Source organism: Rhinatrema bivittatum, chromosome 3 (assembly GCF_901001135.1).
Source record: "Rhinatrema bivittatum chromosome 3, aRhiBiv1.1, whole genome shotgun sequence".
Classification (NCBI taxonomy): domain Eukaryota; kingdom Metazoa; phylum Chordata; class Amphibia; order Gymnophiona; family Rhinatrematidae; genus Rhinatrema; species Rhinatrema bivittatum.
Genome location: NC_042617.1, coordinates 293,688,556 through 293,699,174, shown reverse-complemented (window position 1 = coordinate 293,699,174; position 10,619 = coordinate 293,688,556). Strand labels below are relative to the sequence as shown.

The following is a 10,619-nucleotide window of genomic DNA, read 5'->3' as shown; positions in this document are numbered from 1 at the left end:
GGGGAGACGATGTCATGGGAGGGGGAATAAAAGGTAGAGGGTGGATGCTGGAGTGAGGGGTTAAAGAGGCAGGGATGGATGCTGGGGGAGGATGAACCCTGCCCTCTTCCAGCCCCCTCCCTTGCTGCCTACTTGTAGAAAAAGTTGACATGCATCCTGCCCCGACTAACACACGCTAAGGACTGAGGATTGAGGATCATTTTTTTTTAGGGAGGTGGGGGGAGACCCTATTGACGATTTTCACCCAAAGGCGTCATTTGCCCTAGAGCCAGTCCTACACTTTTGCCATAGTCCCTAGCTCTGACAGCTAGCAACAGTGACTGAGTGAGTGAGGCATTGACTAACATTTTAACCACAGCCCCTAGATCTGAGGGCATCATGATTTAATGAATGAAAGAGTGATGATGATTTGGAGGCCTTGGGTTTTTTGCCATAGTCCCTAGCTTTGAAGGGAAGCAGCAGTATCTGGGTGTAGTTTGGCGGGTCTTGATCCTTTACATTACATTAGCTTCTGTTTTTAGCTCGGCCGGGGGGGTGAGGTGTGTCGTTAATAAGCAAGGAATTGGTAAGTTTGAACTTTTTCCAGGATCGCTGTAGGAAAGCAAAAGAAGCAGCTGCAGATGTGGCGTTGAGTGTTAAGGGCTCTCATTTTCACCTTGATCCCTAACTCTAGAGGAAAACATCAGCAAAGAGTAGGTGAAGAGTTGTGGCGGGTGGGCTGGGAAGGAGGGCGCTGCACTTTTTTGCTACGGTTCGCAGCTGTCTAGGAAAGAAGCAGTCGACGAGTGAGGCGCTCGGAGTCGGCACCTGCACTTTTGCTTCGGTCCCTGGATGTGGAGGGAAGCGGCCGCGAGGGAGCGCGGCGTCGAAGACTGCTCGGCACTTTTGCCTCGGTCCCTGGCATTCTGCTGAGAGTCATCAATTACGCAGGGCAGCGGCACGCGCCGGGGAGGCGAGGCGAAGGGAGGGTGCGCACCAAGATGGCGACAACCGCAGTTCCTCCTGCGGCTTCCACCCCTCTGCAGTCCGGCGGCGCCCCCCGGGCTTCGCGCTAGTGCCGGCACGGTAAGGGCGGCGGGGAGGGGAGCCGAGGGGCGGCGTGCGTGGCCCGGGTCGGCGACAAGGGAAGGGCGGCACTGCCGGTACCCGCTGCCCCTGCACCGCTTTGCCGCAGAGCCATTTCCCGGCGAGCTGCTGGCTTGTCTGCGCCGGGGAGCAGGGCTGCCTGCCAACTCCGGCCGGGCCGGCACCCTCCGCGGAGGCAGGGGGATGGGGGTGCTTTGCATTTCTGCCCTTCGGGTTTGGTATGGAGCACGCAGGGACTGGCTCATCCCACATCCAGCTTGCGCCGGTCCCTAAACTCCTTCCCTGCACCCGACCATGGCAAACGGGGCTGAAAAGCGCCCCCCAACTGCAATTGATCCTCAGCCTATGATGCCCGTTTATTACATCCCCCAATCTGCCTCCCCCTCCCCTTTAGCAATAGGAGGAAGCAGAGATCCGCTTATTAGTCAAAATTCAAAAACTCAATAAAATAGCACTTTTATTCTCTTCCTCTTTTTTTTTTTTTTTTTGCAAATGCTGCCTGAACAGTGAGTTTGCTGTGGTATGAAATCCTCTCATCTGCTCAGGCGAGAAGGTGCTGAGTGCTGGTAGAGGGGAGCTGGGCACTTTTGCCACAGTTCGGAGGTGCTGCACAGCGTTTGGCTTTAGCTTACGGGTGTGGTACATTGCAATCGGTGGAAATTCCTGTAGATGATGTTGCATAGGGGTATGTGTATATGGGGTTTTGTTTGTTTTATTTATATATTTTCTGGATGTTAGTATGTCCAAGGTGTGATGAGTATTTCTGCAGTTGGGATATGTTGGGTCTTTTTATTCCAGCGTACAACCTGCTTCTTGCTCACTGCAGCAATTTTCCACCAGAGCCTGTGGCCCGTAGTCCTGCATTCAGCAATGAAAAAAAAAAAACAGACGTTAGAGAGAAATCTAAACGTATCCCAGTCTTTTTATGTTGTTCGCGCTTGCTAATGGGTACAATGCAAACATAAAACAAAATGTAAAGGAAAAGTCAAGTTGGTTATGGTGCTTCTTCATGGGGCTGCTGGCATGTCCAGGGTAGGTCCTGCAAAAGAGACCAGGATTCGAATGGATGATGCAAGTAGTGCAGTATATAAAAAATAGGAAGTTGTGGAATTCGTGCTAGCGAAGGGTACGGGGTTCCAAATTGTCCTAAGAACTTTTCTTTTTTTAACTGGTTACATCATACATTAGTCGGTAGTCGAACTCGAGTGGTATTGTTATAGTAATCGTTTTTTTATCTACTTTGTAATTTTGTGCCGTGCTAATTCCATCTGACAGTAGAGTTGAGCTGGTTCGTTTTAAAGCTGGCTGAATTGTGGTGCTGAAAGGACAGCTCCTGAAAATAGCGGCTTGCGGCCCTGCTCTGCTCATGAGCACTGCGACCTCGACCTATTCCAGGAAGCTGTGAATGAGCCTGCTGTTTTCTTTATAATTGAATTACAAATGTGTTTTGTTCTTGAGGTGGGGTATTTAGTCGACATTAACGTCTAGAAAAACAGGACTTGGTATACTAAGGCTTTTCTCTAATTTTGTGACTATGGGAAATAAAAGCTTGCTAAATCAAGCCCATAGTACGCTTCATCTACTTACTTTTCCTCATTAAGTCCTGCATAAGTAAGTTAAGTTGAAAATGACTATTGCAGGAAAGTTTTATGTACCTTAGATTTCAGAAATATTTGTGTCATTTTTTAAAAATATAAAACGGTGCAAGGTTGTAATACTTTTTTTCCCCACATGGTAGATTTATTTCAGTACTGTGCAGCTCTAGTTTCTTTGATACCTTCAAATAATGAATAGTAGGTCATTCTGAACCTCTTCAGTTCTATACACATGGCTACTCTTAGGAATAAAGTACATTTCTGGAGTATAGCATATATTGTAGTATATAAGCTAGAAATGTAATACTTTAAACATTAAGTCGGGGAATTTGGAGTAGCTTAGTATTTAATTCTTTATTGAAAATGACCAGGTAGTTCATAGAAATCCAAGTGGGTTAGTGCTTAAAGACATTGGATTCATGGTTTTAATCTGTGCAGAAATTTTTGTTGTTCAATCTTAAATCATTGTATTGACACCCTATATGTAGACAACAGGTTTAACAACTTTGTGAGGATATTCAACTTTTTTGGACTCTTAGTATGGAGTTGCTTAAATTCTATCCTTTCTAAATGTGCATTTCTATGAAATGACATGTTTCATGTGGTTTAGTGTATTAGCAAGGCCAAAAGCCTTATGCAAAGCAGACATCTCCATGGGATCATGTGACTTCCATTCATTATCGATTGCCTCTGTGCTGAGGTGGCTGAACCAGTCATTAAAATAAGGACATAAACTGGAATTGATATCTTATTGATCTTTAAAGGATTTGCGGGGAATTCCATTAATATAGACCAAGCAGAAAGTAATACTTAAAATATGGATGAAAATATGTATGTTTACTGAGGATGTCTATTGTAGACAAACAGAAGATCAGGGGATATTTCCTTTGAAACTAGTTTAACTTTGAGAATACAATTTTTAGCAGTACCGCCTGGCACTCTCTGCACCCAGTACAGTTCTAAGTAAAAACAAATTATAACAATCCTTATACAGCTTAACTAAGCTTATGTTTGTACAGACAAAGCTGTTCCACAGATAGATCCTACATTAATTTAATGAATTTTATTAACATAAGTTTGAAACTTGTGAGCAGTAGCATCAGTGGTCAAAGCTTTAACCCTGGCTACTGGTCTAAACATAGAAACATAGAAATGACGGCAGAAGAAGACCAATCGGTCCATCCAGTCTGCCCAGCAAGCTTCACACTTGTATGCATCTTTCACATCTATTGTGTGATTCTTGCTATACTTTGTGATTTTAGTTCCATTCCCAAGTATTGCATCCCAGCTACTTAAAAAAAAAGTTCATCTCTCCTAATTCCTTTCCCCCTTCTCTAGACAATCACATCCACCTACAAACTATTCAACTATTGATATTAAAATTTTCCAAGGCAGCTCCTTAAGAGTTGCATTTTAAATGCTGTTCATCTATTTCTGACCAAAGCATGAGGTAAGTAAATATGAGATACTCTCCACTTTAGATAATTTAATCAAACTATTTTTTTTTATGATTGCCACCGATTCTGCTACATAAATATCAAAGTTTGTTTAATTCTTCTTAGGCTTTTTAGACTGTCCAAATTAAAAGTACTCTGTACGCAGCCAAGTGACAATCTCAGGAGCAAAGGGGATTCATTTTCTTAGTTCTCTACAGAGAAACACCTTGGTACCTATGCAGATTCACCGTAACAGTAATTACACAGAAAAATGCATGTGCATATATTGGACACATGGTAAGACAAAAAAAAAAAGAGTTGAATTAGCACAAGTTTGAAACTTGTGAGCAGAAGTTCCAGTCATCAGGACCTACAACCCTGATTTTGATGATTGGCATTACTACTCATAAGTTTCAAACTTGTGCCAATCCATCCTCTTTTTTTTTTTTGTCAGTTACTGTGTGTCCAATATAGGCATGCACTTTTTTCTGTGTGTTTTATAGCAATTCATATAAGTAGGTAGAATGACTTCAGAACCTATCATTTATATATGTTGACTTCCGTTTTTTAATATTTTTAATTTATAAACAGAAGAAACCTAATAAGTACTTACTGCAGCCTGACAATTTAAAACATAAAAAGGGAAAAGAAAGATATATTCAATAGAAAGTTAGAGATGGAACCTTGGGCAGGAAAGTGCTCACTTAAGGGGATGTTTACAAATACCAAAATGCTTTCATCTGTAAATTTTGCTTAAAGTAGAACTATTTTAACTAAAAGGAAATTAAGGTGGTCTGTGTTTCAGAGTATAGGTTAAAAATAATTAACTGATAATGTATCTTAATTGTATTATTAATCTAGACTATTTTTTTTTAGTTTAAGAAGCTTAGCTTAAATTAATCTGAGATAAAGCAACTTTATTTGTGCCACCTAATGTTGTAGAAGAAATGTTTGCAATGGAATGGTGTCTTCATTTTTTGTCTTGTACGGTGTAATGCTTTCTCATTTAAAAATAGAAAGCTTCTTTACATTTCTCCTGCACAACTGGATGTTCTTTATTTCATTGATCCCAATGGGAATATATCCCATCCTTATTTTTCATGCCAGACATAGTGAAGGTGTTTTCTCTGACTCTAAAGACTTTTTAGATGTTTAAGGAGGTTTCTTATGCATTCATTCTTTGCTTAGCAGTTTTGAGCCGTTCCCACTTTTACTATAAATTTAACTACGAATTGAATTTACCACACATAGAAAGATGAGAGGCACTTGACTATACCTTGCTCCCCCCAGCTGTGGTGCAAACTACTGTTTCACATCTGATCTGCAGCTATTTCCTTCTAGGCTTTTTATTTTATTTATTTTTTTAACTCCTCTGTCCTGTTCTACCTCTCAACCCATTATCTGCATTCCTTGTAAACAGTTTTGTTGACGCTTATTAGTAGTTTCTAAAGTATTGTGGACAAAAGTGCTATGAAAAATCATATTATAATCTCTGGGTTGATTAGCTAACTTCACAGAAAAAGCTGAAATAGTTCAAAATGCTATGCAGAGGGAGTCTTAAAGTATCTCCTGATTCTTTATAGAGGAAAGGCCTTGTTGATCACAGTGTAAAATTCTGCAGTATGTTCATTTTGGTATGGTGTGATCTCAAAGTGCTAGCCCGTAACAGAAGACAGCAGATCAAGACCGAATTGGCCCATTCAGTCTACCCAGTCAAGATTCTTCCACTTTGGGAAGATGTGTGTAAATTGTGTTATGCAACCCAACACCAGTCTCACCCCTCCATTTTGTCTTTTATCTGACCTCTCAACACTTTTCCACCATCGCCTTCCATATCCATCCCAAGTATGCCCAAAAGCCACTAAAAGTGTTATCCCCCTACCACCTCTGCTGGTTGTGCATTTCAGGTCTTCTAATCTTCAGCTTTAATTCTTAGCTAATATGTTATCCAGCATTCAGACCCCCTTCCAATCACAAATACACCTTACAAATGTGGAAGGGGCTTGGGTGAATTTAAAGTATTGGACTGGTTGGAGCTGCCTACATTTTTTTCTGATAATGTGGTGGTGATGTACAATACCTACATGTCTAGAAATTATAATAAAGTAATGAGAGAAAATATCAGAATGTGTGGCACAAGACACAGTTCTGAGCTTTATGAAGCCTTGAGACAAAAGTGCAATATAAACACATTGGATTGTGAACTTTTTTTTTTTTTTTTTAGTTCATCCACTGTACTGTATTGGCCATTGTTCCATCGTGGCTTGCTGTGTAGCCTATACCTAAAGTGGTTATTTAATGGACTTGTGAAACCTGTCTGGTTTGAGTCCTTTCACTACCACTTATTCAGTACATGACCTACCTACATTACTTAACTTCCCAGTTCTTGGATTGTAAACTTGTTGGGGCAGGAATTTAAGTGAGTTATATTATACACTGCTGTTAACTGTATTACATACTGTTTAATTTCTTAGCAGTTGTTTTCCAAACCTGGACTTTACCCTCAAGATGCCTGCATTCTACCAACTCCTGGTTTCTTAGAATAGTAATATAGTAAAACCTTTTTGCAGAGCTTACAAAGAGTTCTTTGGTGTGCAATTGCTAGGGATCAGTTGACGATAGGAGTTGACTTTTGGGGATAGATGTACTAAAGTGCACTAAGACATTTACCAAGTGATAAATGCCGTGTATTGCATCTCTTAGGGCATGATAAATGGGGTTATTTTGGCTACAGTAACATTTATGGGCTAGTTTTAGTATAATTTTTATCCATATCCTAACCAACTAAATTGTGGCTGAAAATTAGCCTATAATTAACTTAGCTGGATGGCTGCTGATGAACAGTTTGCTGGATATTTTACCCTTCAAGGATCTACCTGTCTGACTTCTTAAGTTAGGTGGGTAGATTCTTTGGGGTGGGAAAAAAACCCTTCTCTCATCCTGAAGCACAATCTTTTATTGTAGTATCCCTCCAGCACTTAACCCCTCACCTCAAAGCCCAATTGAAAATATTAGAACTCCCCAAGAACAGTGCTCGACCCTCCCCCCCACCCCAAAGACCTGATCAGAAATAGAATCCAAGGATCCCCAATGTTTGAATGCAACATTCTGACAACCCTCCCCACACCTTCACCTGTTTCAGAGCAGGAGGCCGTATGCTTACCTTCTCCCTGCTCCAGCGCCAAGTTCCAAATGCTGCCTATAGGAACTGCCGCGTAGTTGAGTGGCTAGATCATTTTAAAGGTTTATTCTGTATAAATGTGCTAATGGTCATGCAAAATGAAGACGAATAAGCTGACTACTCAGTCTCCCACTCTGTATTAAAGTGTGATAAGTGGTATATTTGTCATGTGATATTTAAGTCTCAAAAAAAAAACCTCACCACCTGGAGGGTAGTTTTGGTACCTGTGTCTAGTGCTGTGAAAACTGTGTTAACTAGACGAAAGAGGTCTATATTCAGCCGCTGGCTGACTAGGAAAGGTAGATAAAGTTTAGTGGCATGAGTGCACCACTGAATATACACGGTTATCTTAAAGTTAGCCAGATAACTTTAGGACAGCTGAAAGGAGTTATCCAGCTACCTTACAGGCCGATACAGTACAGTGCGCTCCAGTGCATATTAAGTCAGAGGCCCCAAAAGTAAAAAAAATAATAATAATAATTTAAAATCGGCCCGCGGGTCGGAAGACGGAAGCTCAATTACGCCAGCGTCCGTTTTCCAAACCTGTGGCTGTCAGTGGGTTTGAGAACAGACGCCAGCAAAATTGAGTGTCGGCTGTCAAACCCACTGACAGCCGCCGCTCCTGTCAAAAAGGAGGCGCTAGGGACGTGCTAGTGTCCCTAGCGCCTCCTTTTACCGCAGGCCCTAATTTGCATAGGCCACCCTTCTGAATCGCGCGCCCAGGAGAGTGACCTGTGTGCGCGCCGGGAGAGCGGGCGCTTGCCAGCTCTCCCACACGTTTTTCTGTATCGGCCTGTTAGCTAGATAACGCTGAAAATTGGGTTATCCGGTTAAATTAGCTGGATAATGGTGCTCCGTCCCAGAATGCTCTCACATTGCACCTGATATAGTCAGGAGTGGTCAGATTAGCGAAATTTTAAAAACCTGGCATTTGTCTGGTTAAGTGCCAAATTTAGCTAGGCAAACATGCTGAATATAGACCTGTAAGTGGTGGCTGGAAGCTTTCTGCTTCCGAATCATTTTGGACTTTCAGATTAGGAAATTGCATTCTTTCTTTTTTTAACTTTTTATATAATACAACAGAGGCTATCCAAGATCACAGGGCCACATATCAGAAACACATTTGGCCTGATTTTTAAACCCCCCCCCCTCGCGTAAAAAAACGGGGGTTATGCATGCGGCTGGGCCTTGCGCGGGCTGCGTGCATTTTAGAAGAGGCCCGGCTGCGCTCATAACCCCCGTTATGCGCACAAGAGCCGAGCCTCTATCAAGAGGCGGTCCCAGGGGCGGGGAGGGGCGGAGCAGAAGTCCTCTGGTACAGTGGCCATTTGCCACTGTGCTGGGGGATCGTGAGCCAGCAGCCTGTCAGCATGTGCAAGTTACTTCAGGTCGGCCCTGAAGTAACTCTATGGAAAACAGGTTAAAAAAAAACCAAACAAAAAAAAAAGGGATTTAGAGGGTGGGGTGGAGAGGGGAAGGGGAAGGAAGGTTAGGGTAGAGGGTGGGGAAAGTTCCCTCCCAGTCTGTTCCTAAATTAGAGTGTACTGGGAAGGAACTGGAGGAACCCTGATCTCGTCGCCGGGCAAATTTGCATATTTTTACCCCCTCTTGCACGCGCTGCCCACACATAAGCGCGTGGTCCATGGTTTTTATAACATGCGTGCGCCAGTGCGCACATGCAATAAAATTGGCACGGCCATGTGTGTGCTCACATTTTATAATCTACCCTATTATGAATAACAACAATTCTATAGTGATACAAAAAGTAGAAATGAAATACATACATAGAAACATAGAAATGACGGCAGAAGAAGACCAAACAACCCATCCAGTCTGCCCAGCAAGCTTCGCACTTTTTTTTTTCTCGTACTTATTTGTTATTCTTGGCTCTTAGTAACCTTTTGGTTCTATTTCCCTTCCACCGCCACCATTAATGTAGGGAGAAGTGTTGGAACTGCATCTAAGTGAAATATCTAGCTTAATTAGTTAGGGGTAGTAACCGCCACAATAAGCAAGCTACACCCATGCTTATTTGTTTACCCAGAATATGTAATTCAGTCCTTGTTGGTTGTTGTCTGTATATAGATCCACTTTTCTTCATTCCCCCTGCCTTTGAAGCAGAGAGTTATGCTGGATATGCATTGAAATTGAAGTAGCGGTCTTTCTCCCCTGCCGTTGAAGCAGAGAGCTATGCTGGATATGCATGAAGTAGTGGTCTTTCTCCCCTGCTGTTGAAGCAGAGAGCTATGCTGGATATGCATTGAAAATGAAGTATCAGGCTTATTTGGTTTGGGGTAGTAACCGCTGTAACAAGCAAGCTACTCCCTGCTTTTTTGTGAATGCAAATCCTTTTTTCCACATTTCCTCTTGCCGTTGAAGCTTAGAGCAATGTTGGACTCTTAGAGCAATGTTGGCGTTGCATTAACCGTGTATATGTTTATTGAATAAGGGTATTATCTCCAGGTAGTAGTCGTCATTCCTGCGAGCCACCCACTCTTCATTCACGTCCTCTAGGCTTTATGGATCCACAGTGTTTATCCCACGCCCCTTTGAAGTCCTTCACAGTTCTGGTCTACACATCATTTCCCCCTCTTATGGAAACAGATGCAGAGAAATATAATGCAAAGACCCAGAATGCCCATTGAGTTTTGGGGTATAAAGGACAGAAGGGCAAGCATCCCTGGTCCCCAACAAGAATGATTAGCAAAGAAAGTAAATATAGAAAAATTAAACATCTCCTCTCTCCAAGTATATCCAGTAACTACTCCAGATTTTGTCATGTCATACATGCACTTGTTTACGCCAGAAAGAAAGCAATGGAGTGGATTTGCATGGAGTAGCTATGTGTTATGTGCCCACATGAATCAACAGTTGTTCTGCTAAGAGCCTTTTTGAAGTACCCAACCTTTGAATGCCCCATTGGCTGACCAAACATAACCCTGGGGTGAATTTGATCTCTACATCCATTATACTGTATAGCTCCTTCTGAACCCCTGCCCAGAAATCCTGTACCATTGGACAGGTCCACCACATGTGCATATAAGAGCCCTCTAGCCAGCAGCCCTGCCAGCATAACCTTGAGGCATGGGAAGAAATCTGGTTTAATGTATTGGTTTGATGTAAAAGATTTATCATCAGTTGTATCCTATGGCTTCAGATTGAGATGATATGGGCAAATTACCAAATTCCCTTCAATGCTGCCGCATCCAGATTCAACTGTAAGTCTCTGTTCAACAGGATATAAGAGCCAGTGGAGGGTCTTGTTCCATCTGACGTCTAATAGTGCCTTCTAAAGTTTTGACATGCCCTTCCTAGGAATAT

General features: G+C 42.4%; 1 protein-coding gene across 1 annotated transcript in view; it reads left to right on the top strand.

Annotated features, from left to right (window-relative positions):
• Positions 1 to 936: 936 nt before the first annotated feature.
• The window catches only part of SCN8A (sodium voltage-gated channel alpha subunit 8), a 415,106-nt gene continuing 405,423 nt past the window's right edge, over positions 937 to 10,619 (top strand). The window contains exon 1 of the mRNA XM_029594973.1: positions 937 to 1,065. The gene's annotated coding sequence lies outside the window, so the exon portion shown is untranslated. The remainder of the gene's footprint in view (positions 1,066 to 10,619) is intronic.